This window comes from Macaca thibetana, chromosome 17 (genome assembly GCF_024542745.1).
Source record: "Macaca thibetana thibetana isolate TM-01 chromosome 17, ASM2454274v1, whole genome shotgun sequence".
NCBI classification, from domain to species: domain Eukaryota; kingdom Metazoa; phylum Chordata; class Mammalia; order Primates; family Cercopithecidae; genus Macaca; species Macaca thibetana.
The window spans coordinates 81,220,307-81,232,771 of NC_065594.1; the positions used below are offsets into that span (position 1 = coordinate 81,220,307).

General features: G+C 38.1%; 1 protein-coding gene across 1 annotated transcript in view; it reads left to right on the forward strand.

Moving 5' to 3' along the window:
• The first annotated feature begins 5,362 nt into the window (after window positions 1-5,362).
• Window positions 5,363-12,465, forward strand: part of ITGBL1 (integrin subunit beta like 1) — a 274,697-nt gene continuing 267,594 nt past the window's right edge. The window contains exon 1 of the mRNA XM_050766680.1: window positions 5,363-5,422. The gene's annotated coding sequence lies outside the window, so the exon portion shown is untranslated. The remainder of the gene's footprint in view (window positions 5,423-12,465) is intronic.

Consider the following 12,465-nt stretch of genomic DNA (forward strand, 5'->3'; position numbering starts at 1 on the left):
TATCTTAACTTAAAAATGCTTTATTGCCAAACAATGCAAATGATCATCTGAGCCTTCTGTGAGTCATGACCTTTTTTTTTTTATTTGAGTATCACTCTTGTCACCCAGGCTGGAGTGCAATGGTGCAATCTTGGCTCACTGCAACATCTGCCTCCTGGTTTCAAGCGATTCTCCTACCTCAGCCTCCTTAGTAGCTAGGACTACAGGCATGCATCACCATGCCCGGCTAATTTTTGTATTTTTAGTAGAGATGGTGTTCAGTCATGTTGGCCAGGCTGGTCCTGAACTCCTGACCTCAAAATGATCCTTCCGCTTTGGCCTCCCAAAATGCTGGGATTACAGGCGTAAGCCACTGTGCCCAGCCCCTCATAACCTATTTGTTGGAGGAGGGTCTTTCCTCATTGTTGATGGCTGCCGGTTGATCAGGTTGGTGCTTACTGAAGGCTGGAGTGGCTGTGGCAATTTCTTAAAAATAGACAACCATGAAGTTTGCCACATTGGTTGACTCTTCCTTTCATGAGAGATTTTTCTGTAACATGCCATGCCATTTAATGGCTTTTTACCCACAATAAAGCATTTATCAAAATTGCAGTCACTCCTCTCAAACTCTGCTACAGCTTTATCAATTAAGTTTATCTAAACCCTTTGTTGTCATTTCAACAATGTTCACAGAATCTTTACCAGGAGAAGCTTCCATCTCAAGAAACCACTTTCTTTGCTCATCCATAAGAAGCAACTCATCTATTTAAGTTTTATCATGAGATTGTAGCAATTCGGTCACATCTTCAGGCTCTATTTCTAATTCTAGTTCTCTCACTATTTCCACTAAATCTGCAGCTACTTCCTCCACTGAAGTTTTGAACCCCTCAAAGTCATCCATGAGGTCTGGAATCAAGTTTATCCAAGCCCCTGTTAAAGTTGACATTTTTATGTTCTTCCATGAATCAGGAATGTACTTAACAGCATCTGAAATGGTGAATCCTTTCTAGGTTTTCAATTTACTTAGTCCAGATCCATTAGAAGAATAACTATACATAGCAGCCTTACAAAATGTATTTCTTAATAAGACTTGAAAGTTAAAATGGCTACATAATGAATGTTGTGTTAGCAGGCATGAAAATAATATTCATCCCCTCTCTGGCAGAGCTCATGGATGACTAGGTACATTGTCAATGAGCAGTAATAGTTTGAAATAATCTTTTTTTTTTTTTTTTTTTTTTTTTTTCCTGAGCAATAGGTCTCAACAGTGGGCTTAAAATATCCAGTAAACCAGAGCTGGATGTGGTGGCTCATGCCTACAATTCCAGCAATTTGAGAAGCTAAGGAGGGAGAATTGCTTGAGCCAGGAGTTTGAGACCAGCCTGGGCAACAAAGTGAGACTGTCTCTCTACAAAAATTCAATTAGCTAGGCATATGGGCATATGCCTGTAATCCCAGTTACGTGGAAGGCTGAAGCAGGAGGATCGCTTGAGCAAAGGAGGTCGAGGCTGCAGTGAACTGTGTTTGTGCCACAGCACTCTAGCCTGGGTGACAGAGCAAGACTCTGTCTCAAAAAATAAAGTAAAATAAAATAAAATTCCAGTGAACCATGCTGTAAACACCTGTGCTGCCATCTAGGCTTTGTTGTTCTACTTCTAGAGCATAGGTAGAGTAGATTTAGCATAATTCTTAAGGGCTCTAGGAGTTTGGGAATGGTGAATGAGCAATGACTTCTACTTAAAGTCACCAACTGCATTATCCTGTCACAACAGAGTTAGCCTGTCCATTGAGCTTTGAAGCCAGACATTGGCTTCTTCTCTCTAGCTATAAAAGTCCTAGATGGCATCCTCTTCTAATAGAAGACTGTTTTGTCTACATTGAAAATCTGTCATTGAGTATAGCCACCTTCATTAGTTATCTTAGTGAGAACTTCTGGATAACTTGCTGCAGCTTCTGCATCAGCTGCTTCACCTCATATTTTTATGTTATGGAGACAGCTTCTTTTTCTTAAACCTCATGAATCAACCTCTGCTAGCTTCAGATTTTTCTTCTGCGGCTTCCTGACCTCTCTCAGACTTCATAGAACTGAAGAGCGTTAAAGCCTTGCTCTGGATCAGGCTTTGGCTTCAGGGAATGTAGTGGCTGGTTTCATGTTCTATCCAAATCACTAAAACTTTCTCCGTATCAGCAATAGGGTTGTTTTGCTTTCTTATCACTCATGTGTTCACTGGAGTAGCACTTTTAATTTCCTTCAAGAACTGTTCTTTTGCATTCACAACTTGGCTAACTGTTTGGAGCAAGAGGCCTAGCTTTTGGTCTATCTCAGCTTTTGACGTGCCTTTCTCATGAAACTTAATCATTTCTAGGTTTTGATTTAAAGAGAGAGATTTGGAACTCTTCCTTTCACTTGAATGCTTAGAGGCAATTGTAGGGTTATTAATTGACCTAATTTCAATATTGCCATGTTTCAGGGAACAGAGAGGTCCATGGAAAGGGAGAAAGAGGGAGGAACAGCCAGTTGGCGGAGCAGTCAGAACACATACAACATTTATTGATTAGGTTCTCTACCATGGACATGGTTCATGATACTCCGAAACGATTACAATAGTAACATCGAAGATCACTGATTACATATTGCCATCACAGATACAATAATAATGGAAAAGTCTGAAATATTGAGAATTACCAAAATGTGACACAGAGATACAAAGCGAGGACGTGCTGTTGGGAAAGCAGCCCGACAGACTTGCTTGAGGTGGGGTTGCCACAAACCTTCAATTCGTAAAAACAAAATACAATATCTGCAAAGCACAATAAAATGAGATGTGCTTGTACAGAATTCAGCTTTGGCAGAATAGATGCGTTTTGATAATGGAGTGCGTGGGGAAATTTAAGGCGGTTTGCCTCCCAGATCTCCCAGCAGGAAACATGATGTGGAGTGTCTCTGGGGAAAGGAAAGAGCTACCAGAAGAGATGTCGCTAAGTTTTGTAGCCCCAAAGACCAACCTCACTTTATGTAGCTCTGTCTTGGATCTTGAGGGAAGTAACAAGTGTGATAAGTTTCTATTGAGGAAAGAACTGCTGGGTTGGTGGTCTTCACTTGCCAGTGATATTCTAGATGAAAAACTTGAGTAAGTCTTCTCGTAAGTCAGCATCTCTAAGCAACCACAAAACATTTATTCATAATTAAATATTTCAAGGTATTGAAAGACACAGCACATCGTCGCTTTTCCCTAAGGCTATGTTCCTCAAACTTCTCTGATAATAAGGATCACGTGGCCCATCTTAACTATTTCCAGAGAGGTTCTCATTAGGTATCTCTGGAGTAGGAAAGGCAACTGTGGAGAGTTCCTCTTTATAAAACAGGTGTACTTCTAAGCAACACTGTTCCGGTGGTTGGGACCTATGCACAGGCATTCCATTCCTAACAGGCCAGGTGGACTTGCCTACCTTCCTCCCTGTCCTGCAAGTCTGTGTGCTTCAGCCATCAACTGCACCAGTTCTGCAACCCCTATAGACCCTGCACTTATATTGTAGCTGTGTTAGCTGAAGCACTAAAAACAGGTGAGTGCAAGTAGGTGGTAAAAATCCATCTGCTAAGTCAGAGTGGAGGTCTTTGAAAGGTTGGCATATGGCCTTTAATTGTGTCATTGAAATCAGCTGTGGATGGGAGCCAGGATTAGTATACCCATCAACAGAAAATAAGGGTGAGTTCCTAGAAAGATGCTATTAAACCCAAAGAGACAGAAGCTGTGATGTTTATACTGGGCAGAAATATCTGTGGGTAAGAAATGCAACTGATTTTTCTTATGGAAAAATTAACCACTTAATGAAATCGGAGAGATGATGAAGGACACACTGGGCTTGGAAAGTCCTATGTTGGAGAAGTACGTGTTATCTTCACACTGTGCATACTTTATAGATTAATCAAAAATATTTTCTACATCACCGTTTTGTTGTACTTTAGAATTATATTTTCAGAGGAAACTAGGTTTTAGAGAAAAAAACAAAAGGAAGCCTGTGAAATCAGGAGTAAACAGTAATGCCAATTAAGCACTCATGCTGGGAGCAAAACAGAGGCCTCATTGTGTTGAGCCACAGCTGAGCCAATAGCCTAAAGGAACTGGTGGACTTCTAAAAACAAAGGTCAAGTTTCAAGTGAATCACTCAGCAACAAAATGAAGCATATTTTGACCATTTAATAAAGGCTGCTACAAGATAGGAGTAAAGCTTTGGTTCCAAAAATAACCGTGAAGAACTCAGTTATTGCATTACAGTATCTTAGCAAGTACAGGATAACCAGGTGTTCAGACCCTTCAGGATTGACGGGCTGGGGTCACTCCATGAGACACGACCATTCAAAAGCACGAGTCGAGGGGAAGAGGGATCCAAATAAGAAAGGGGATGAGCATCATTTGCTGAGTTCAGGCCAGCTGTAGCAGCAGTGGCTGTTGTTCATTTCAGTAATTCTCCTCTTATACGTTGCCCAGAAATCAGGACCAACAAAGATCCTGGACAAATTGTCCCTGGATGGAAAAAAAACTTAATAAGAGAAGCAAGTAGATCTGAGTAACCTGAGAAACAGGAGGTAGACAGTGTTGGAGACTATTGACACGACACCCAGATCCTAACAGGCCAGTGCAATTATCACCCAACTTGTGTTAGGATGTCTGCTAACTTCTCAGAACTCTCCTCTTCCCCAGAGAATGACCCTCTTCTGAAAGGCAGATGTCTTATATGGGTTGGCATAACCCCACCCTGATCCAGGGGCAGTCTGAAGTCAGTGACAATGGACATGTTTGTACAAAAGCGAGGCCTCTTGTCTCCAGGTGGACCAGCTCTGTGTGTCATTCTTCTCCAGAGCTCCCTGGAGGTCCAGGCTGAAGCTGAACTCCATCTCCCCATATATTTGAAAGGAGCATGCCCTGTGCAGTTTTGATTGCTCAGTAGTGTGTTCTGTGTGTCAACGAAGTCAGTATTGCTGATCATGCAGTTCAGTATTTTTGCATCTTAATTTTTGTTTGCTTGATTTATAAGTTTCTGAAAAGTTTGTATTAAAATCCCCCACTATGACTGAGGGTTTATCTTTCTTTGTGTTTCTGTCAGTCTTGCTTTATATGATGTGAGGCGGTTACAAAGTGCATACAAATTTAAAATTGCTATATTTTCCCAATGAAATAAAACTTTGGTCATTCCAAAGTGACTTTATATCTGGTGATATGGTCTGGATTTGTGTCCCCTCCCAAATCTCGTGTCAAATTGGAGGAAGGGCCTGGTAGGAGGTGATTGGATTATGGCTGGAGATTTCCCCCTTGCTGGTCTCAGGACAGTGAATTATCGCGAGATTTGACGGTTTAAAAGTGTGTGGCACTTCCCACTTTGATCTTTCTCCTGCTACCATCTGAAGAAAGTGCCTGCTTCTCTTTCTCCTTCCACCATAATTGTAAGTTTCCCGAGGCTGCCCAATCATGCTTCCTGTTAAGCCTGCAGAACTGTGAGTCAAACCTCTTTTCTTCATGAATTACCTAGTCTCAGGTAATTCTTTTTTTTTTTTTTTTTTTTGAGACAGAGTCTCGCTCTGTCGCCCAGGCTGGAGTGCAGTGGCCGGATCGCGCTCACTGCAAGCTCTGCCTCCCGGGTTCCCGCCATTCTCCTGCCTCAGCCTCCCGAGCAGCTGGGACTACAGGCGCCCGCCACATCCCCCGGCTAGTGTTTTGTATTTTTTAGTAGAGACGGGGTTTCACCGTGTTAGCCAGGATGGTCTTGATCTCCTGACCTCGTGATCCGCCCGTCTTGGCCTCCCAGTCTCAGGTAATTCTTTATAGCAGTGTGAGAATGAACTAATACACCTGGTAAGCTTTTTTATTTGAAGTAATATTAGTGTAGCTGCCCCAATTCTCTTCTGCTATATATTTTTCATCCTTTTAAGTTTTCACTTTTTATTCTTTAAACATTTTTTTCTATTATTTAAACTTTAACTTTTTATCTTTTTACTTTCAACCTTTCTGAATTCTAATTTTTGATATACTTCTGATTGTGCATGTTTGTCTTTCGATTTAGTATTTTGATCATTGATCTGCCCAAATTTCCATTAGAGAAAACCTGCTGGTGGAAAATAGTTCCTTTTTTGTTGTTTACTTGATAATGTCATTAATTACTAAGCCTGGAAAGATGAATTTGTCCGGATATAGTAAATTCCTAGTCTGGTTTAGCATTTATATTATCTCAGCACATTGAATATAAAATACCACTTCAGCATCTTCTAACAAACGTTTCTATTTTTGAGAACTCAGTGCTCAATCTATATGTTTTTCTATTGATCTTTTTAAAATATATATATTTACTCCTTGTGTTTGGTTTTCTGGAATTTCTCCATGATGGATTTATGTGTGGATGTCTTTTTATCTATCCTAGTTGAGATTTATTAGACTCGGAACTCATGGATTCGTATTAATTATTTCTTCTGCTCATTCTCCTTTCCTTCTGGGACTCCAGTTTCTGTACATTAGCCCATCATGCGTTATCCTTCACGTCTGTGGATCTGTATTTCCTTTGCTCCTTTATTATGTATACTGAATAGTTCTTCTGACCTGTTTTTCAGTTCACTTATCCACCTTGCTGCATCTAATAAGCTATTAAACCAGTCTTTTCAGTTATTAATTTCAAGTATTTATTTAGTTTTTGAAATGCTATTTGATTTTTTATAAGGCTAGCTGTTTTTTTTATTTCCTACAGATATTTTTAGGTTGCTCTTTATTGATTTGTGCTCTAAACATAATAGTTATTTTATATTATGTCTGGCAATTTCAAAGTCTAAATATTTTATGGATCTGTTTTTGCAGTCTATTTTTTTCTGAAGATTCTTCATCATGGTGTCTAATTTTCTCTCTGTGTTGCTTATTTTTTCAACAAGAGCGCTCTGAAAAATATTTCACAAAATTTTTTGAGACTTAGAATGAAAATAGTTTCACTAGGGAGGATTTGTTTTAGCTTTTGTCAGACACCTAAAGACACTAACAGTCCATAGTACAAGGATGACCAAAATTCATGGCATGTAATTTTTTTGTATCACCTATGGGAAGGCATTTTGTTTAAAACTCTGTGCTAGTGTTTGCTCTTAGTTATAAATCCTTGGGGACAACGCTTCCTCATGCTCAGCTTCAAGACAAATCTCCTTGTGGTCCTCTGACTTCTCAAGTCTATGGAATTCAATGGAAGATTTAAAGCTTTTTCTTTTGCTATAAACAAAAGTTTAATTTCAACTGGATAGGCAAATTCCCTTATGTTAGAAATGCCTTCAACCTCTGCTTATATTCCAGTATTCATTCTTGTTGCCTGCATTTCGCCTGATGATTGCTGACTGTCTTTATCAACTCTTGGATGCTTTTAGGAAGAATTAAAATTTTTAATATTTAGTTTAGCTTTTGTAATTATATTTACCAGGAAGCTTGTCTGGAAAATCTAGACCACTTTTTCTCCAGAAACAGAAGTCACTGGACACTTCTTTGAATCTTTCACAGAATACTTGAGTAGATGTTTTTACTTCCTTGCTGTCCTGTGAACTATAGAGCATGCTTCTACCTCAGGGCCTTTGCACTTAGCCTTTCCTATGAAGTACTCTTCCCTCAGAAATTTTTTGAGCTCACTTGATCCTTCACTTCTTTGGTCTATTTTTCAATTTCTATTTTAGAATCAGGGGGAACATGTGAGGGTTTGTTACATGGGTACATTGCATGATGCTGAGGTTTGGAGTACAAATGTATCTGCCACCCAGGTAGTGAGTATAGTACTCTATAGGTAGTTTTGTTTTGTTTGGAGACTGAGTCTCTGTTACCCAGGCTGGAGTGCATTGGCATGATCTCAGCTCACTGCATCCTCCACCTTCTGGGTTCAAGTGATTCTCGTGCCTCAGCCTCTAAAGTAACTGGGCCTACAGGCATGAGGCATCACACCTGGCTAATTTTTGTATCTTTAGTAGAGATGGGGTTTCACTTTGTTAGCTAGGCTGGTTTGAACTCCTGACCTCAGGTGTTCCACCCACCTTGACCTCCTAAATTGCAGGGATAACAGGTGTGAGCCACCGTGCCTAATCTCTATAAGTGGTTTTATTCCAATCCTTATCCCCCTCCCTCCCTCCTCCCTCTTGTATTCCCCAGTGTCTATTTTTCCCATCTTTATGTCCATGTGTACCCAATGTTTAGCTCCCACTTGTAAGTGTGAACATGCAGTTTTCTGTTCTGGTTTCTTGTTTCTGCATTTGTTCACTTAAGTCCTTCACTTCTTGTATATTACTTCCCAGTCAAACCTTCACCATCTACCCCATCTAAAATGCCATTTCCCCAATCCGTATTTCTTATTTTTTCATTTAAAATAATCTCTACTCCTTAGTTCTTTTAGATACCCAACGTTCTCTATATTTTACTTATCTTGCTCATTGTCTGCACCACTGAAATAGAAGATTCGTCAGGGCAGGGTTTTGTTTCACCCTTTCGCTCTATCCTTAACACCTAGAACAGAGCTTAGCACATACTAGGCATTTAAAAATATGTGTTGAATGAATAAAGGGACAACTGCAGTCTTGAAGCCTGTCTTATAAGGACATAGACTAGTGTTTTAGAAATGCAGAACTGATGTAGCACAATTAAATTATTATGGAAATGTTGGAATAGCAAATTAGAGCTAAAAATAAATAATTTGCTAAACTTTGGCTCTGGCAAACAAAGGCATCTGTCGATAGCTTAAACAGGAGAGCAACCAATCATGCAGGTCAGTTGTAGAAGAGAGTGTACCTAGCACTGGAAGAAGAAAGCATAAACAGTACAAAGCATATTATTTCAGAGGATTTGTTCCCTACTCCCATAGTTTTACTTTTTAAAATTTAAAATGTATGCTCTTTGAGAGTAGGGATTTCTGTCAGTTTAGTTCACTGCTATATTCTCTCCCTCAAAAGAGATATTGTATTGTGCGCAATATTTACTTTTTGAATACGTGATATTATGAATATTGATGTTGACATTATTGTTGAGTAAATTAAATTATACTTATGATTATGACATGAATCTAGCCACAGCTTACTCAGCAAGTCTTTTTGTGGGATGGTCAGTAGAAACCCATGATTTAACTGGATGTCTTGACAGGCCACAGGGAATTACGTCTTCAGTGAACAATGTTTATAGAAAAGTGGATATTGGTGTCAAAGCAAAAACTGCTGCAGAAATAAGCATCTCTTTTGTACTTAAGTCTCTGACTACCTATCAGGGTAATTTAGAGGTATATAAGTCACTTGTAGCAAAAGGTATGCTCTGTGCATATTTAGATGGAGCCACTAGTAGTCCAGCCTTTCTGTGAAGAAAACGGCACCCTCTATTATGGGATGACTCAACACATGTCAGGGATTACGGCTTGGAGAAAATATAGCAAGGCCTGGATTTCAGCCCCATGCATTCCCTGAGCCAGGTGTCTAGGCAGAGCATGACTTGCACAATCCGATATAGCGAGCTCATGTGTGGATGGATTTCCGGAATGTTAATTTGCATGTCTACTAGCGGTGTACGGTGAGCCTGCCTCACCCATCCTCTTCAACATTATTGTCTATAGTCTTTCCAGTTGAAATGATGAAAAATCATATCTCATTATTTTGTTGTTTTACCTTTTCTTGCTTACCTGGTAATTTTGAACTTTTGAACTACATTTTTATGTATTTCCTGTTTTTATGACGTGTCTTTTTCTACAATTTGCTTATTTTGTTGGAAAACCACCATTTTACTATCAATTTATAAAATTTGATAAGATATATGTTGCTATATATGTGTAAATGTGTACACATTTATACATACACACAAATTATGTATATGAAGACATACATGTTGCTATTATTTTGCCAAGCTTATTATAATACGTGGAAGAATATACATTTTCTCTTCAGTGGTTCTAACATTTGTAGACTTTTAGTGAAAAACTGTTTTCAAAATCTTAAATTAGGAATTGTTAATAATTTTTTCATAAATTTTATAAATATTTCTCCCATTTAGTATAGGTTTTACTTTTTTTGTGATGTATCAAAAGTTCAGTAAACTCTGTTAGCCTTTTCCTTTGTGGATTTTCCCATTGTTTTTATGCTATCAACATGTATCAATATATATATATTTATAAATCTATATCTAGCTTTGTTCCATTTAGAATTTAGTTAGAGTTTGGTATCAACTGAAAACTTAGGTCATTTTATTTTGAAAAAAATAGCTGTCCAAATATTTCATCATAACCATTAACATTTACTGTATTTAGAATATAAGGTTTAATTTTGATTTTTTTTGTGGTATGATGTAAATGTTAACTCTTGCACAAAATTTATTCCATTTTAAGTGTCTTCCCCATAAAATGCACTTAAATAGTTAAAAGAAAAAGTCTATTTGCCAACTGCCATTATTATAGTTCTTTTCTATTATGTATTAGTCATATTGTAATTGTTTCTGCAAATTAATTTTAGAAAACCATTTTATGCCATCCACAAAAGTAACATATTAAGATTTTTAGTGGCATTTCATTAAGCATTTGAGTTACCTTGTGAGTAACTGACATCTTTGTTATTGTCTAGGAAGATGGCATAGCCCTTTACATTGAGTTCTAATTTGATAGTTCACATTACATTTATGTATTTTCTCTTATAAAAGCTTCATACATTTCATGCAGAAGTCATTCTTAAGAGTTTTAAATATTTGGATAACCACTGGCTCTGTGATTTTCCCCATTATATATACAAATTTGTTATTGCTTTACATAGATATCTAGTTTTGTACATTTATCTTGTATTTCTGAACTCTTAAGCTACATTTCTGAACTCTTAAGAATTCTAAAAGTATTTAGTTCCTTCTGGATTCAGGTATATTGCTGTTATTTTGCCAAGCTTCACATGAAGCATAAAAGAACATACACTTTCTTTTCTCTTGAATGATTTTAACATTGGTCTACCTCTAATGAAAAACTATTTCCCAGACCATAGACTTGCCTGAAGTTTGCATGAACCTGGGGATGTGGAATGATTGGCAGAAACCATATTAACCCCTTCATGTCCATTATAATTTCAACCAATGAGTACCACAGAGTGAGTTATGGTGAGTCATTTCCACAGAAGAAATTTCTCAAGAAGATTGCGAGATTTCAATCCTGTTATATATAAAAATTGTCAGAAGTAAATAGCACTGGGTCAAAAAAGCTTTCAGCTTATGTCAGCTCCTTCAGCACATACATGAAATCTATTTTTTTCATTTCTGTATCCCTACAACCTAGAACAGGACTAGAAAATAGTAGCATTCAACATCTATTTGTTTATTGCTGTTGAATATAAATTTGGAGAAGTCAAATTGCCTACAGGATAAAAATAACCTGATACTGACAAATCTATAGGCTTTGGAGTCTACTGTCTGCAGTGTCTACTAGTTTGTATTTAGAGGGAATTTTTGATAAGACTCAAGATTTTGAGTGGCATTTCATTAAGCATTTGAGTTACTTTGTAACTGACATCTTTGTTATTGTCTAGAAGAATGGCATAGCCCTTTTCATTGAAGTCTAATTTGATAGTTTGCATTATATGGATGTATTTTCTCTTATATGGGTTTCATATATTTCATGCAGAAGTCATTCTTAGGAGTTTTGGATAAGATTCTTATCCAAAATTCCCTCTAAAAACACGCTAGCAGACCCTGGTGGTTGTCTGACCAATTAGTTCTCTCTTCCCTTGGCCATGTGCTCAGGGCAAGGGCCAAGTCAAATGAACAGCCATGTTAATGCTGTTTCCACCTTCAGTAGTTGTGTTAGGCATACATAAGCATATGAAATAATTTTGTCCAACGAGACTTGTGAGTTAGAGGGATCAGACCTTCTGAGAAAGATCTTTTTCACTCTTAAAAAGGAACATTAAGTCAGAGACACATACTTTACTTCCCTGAGGATATTCTGAGCGAGTTTTATGAGTTGGTGAGGTTTAGACTAGACACAGCCATCTGGTAACCATGAAGGGACAAGTCTGAGACCAAAGCCAACAGCCTGAGGATGAGGGGCAAACACAGGGGAAGAATCTAGGCCCCATGATGTCAACAGTGAGCTGCTAAAATTAACCTGAAATTTCCCTGCCGGGAGACTTACTGTGTTGTAAAATAGTTTTATACCATCTTTTACTAGGTTTTCAATTACCAGCAGTTGGATGCACCCCGTGAACCAATGGATACAAATGAGATTTAGAAGTGCACGTTAACTTAAGTAAAATAAATAGCCTCATCTAATATATTAACAAGAAAGACATTTTTGTCTTATTTGTATGTCTTAAATTCTTTGAAATGAAATAAATGACCATATATGCTTTTAAAGAGAGGGAGTCTACAGATATTTAGAGAAAGGACATTCTGGGTGGAGAGAACACAGAGTGCAAAGGACTTGAAGTTAAAGTGCATCCGACAATCTCAAGGAAGAGTAAAGGGCTCCATGTGATTG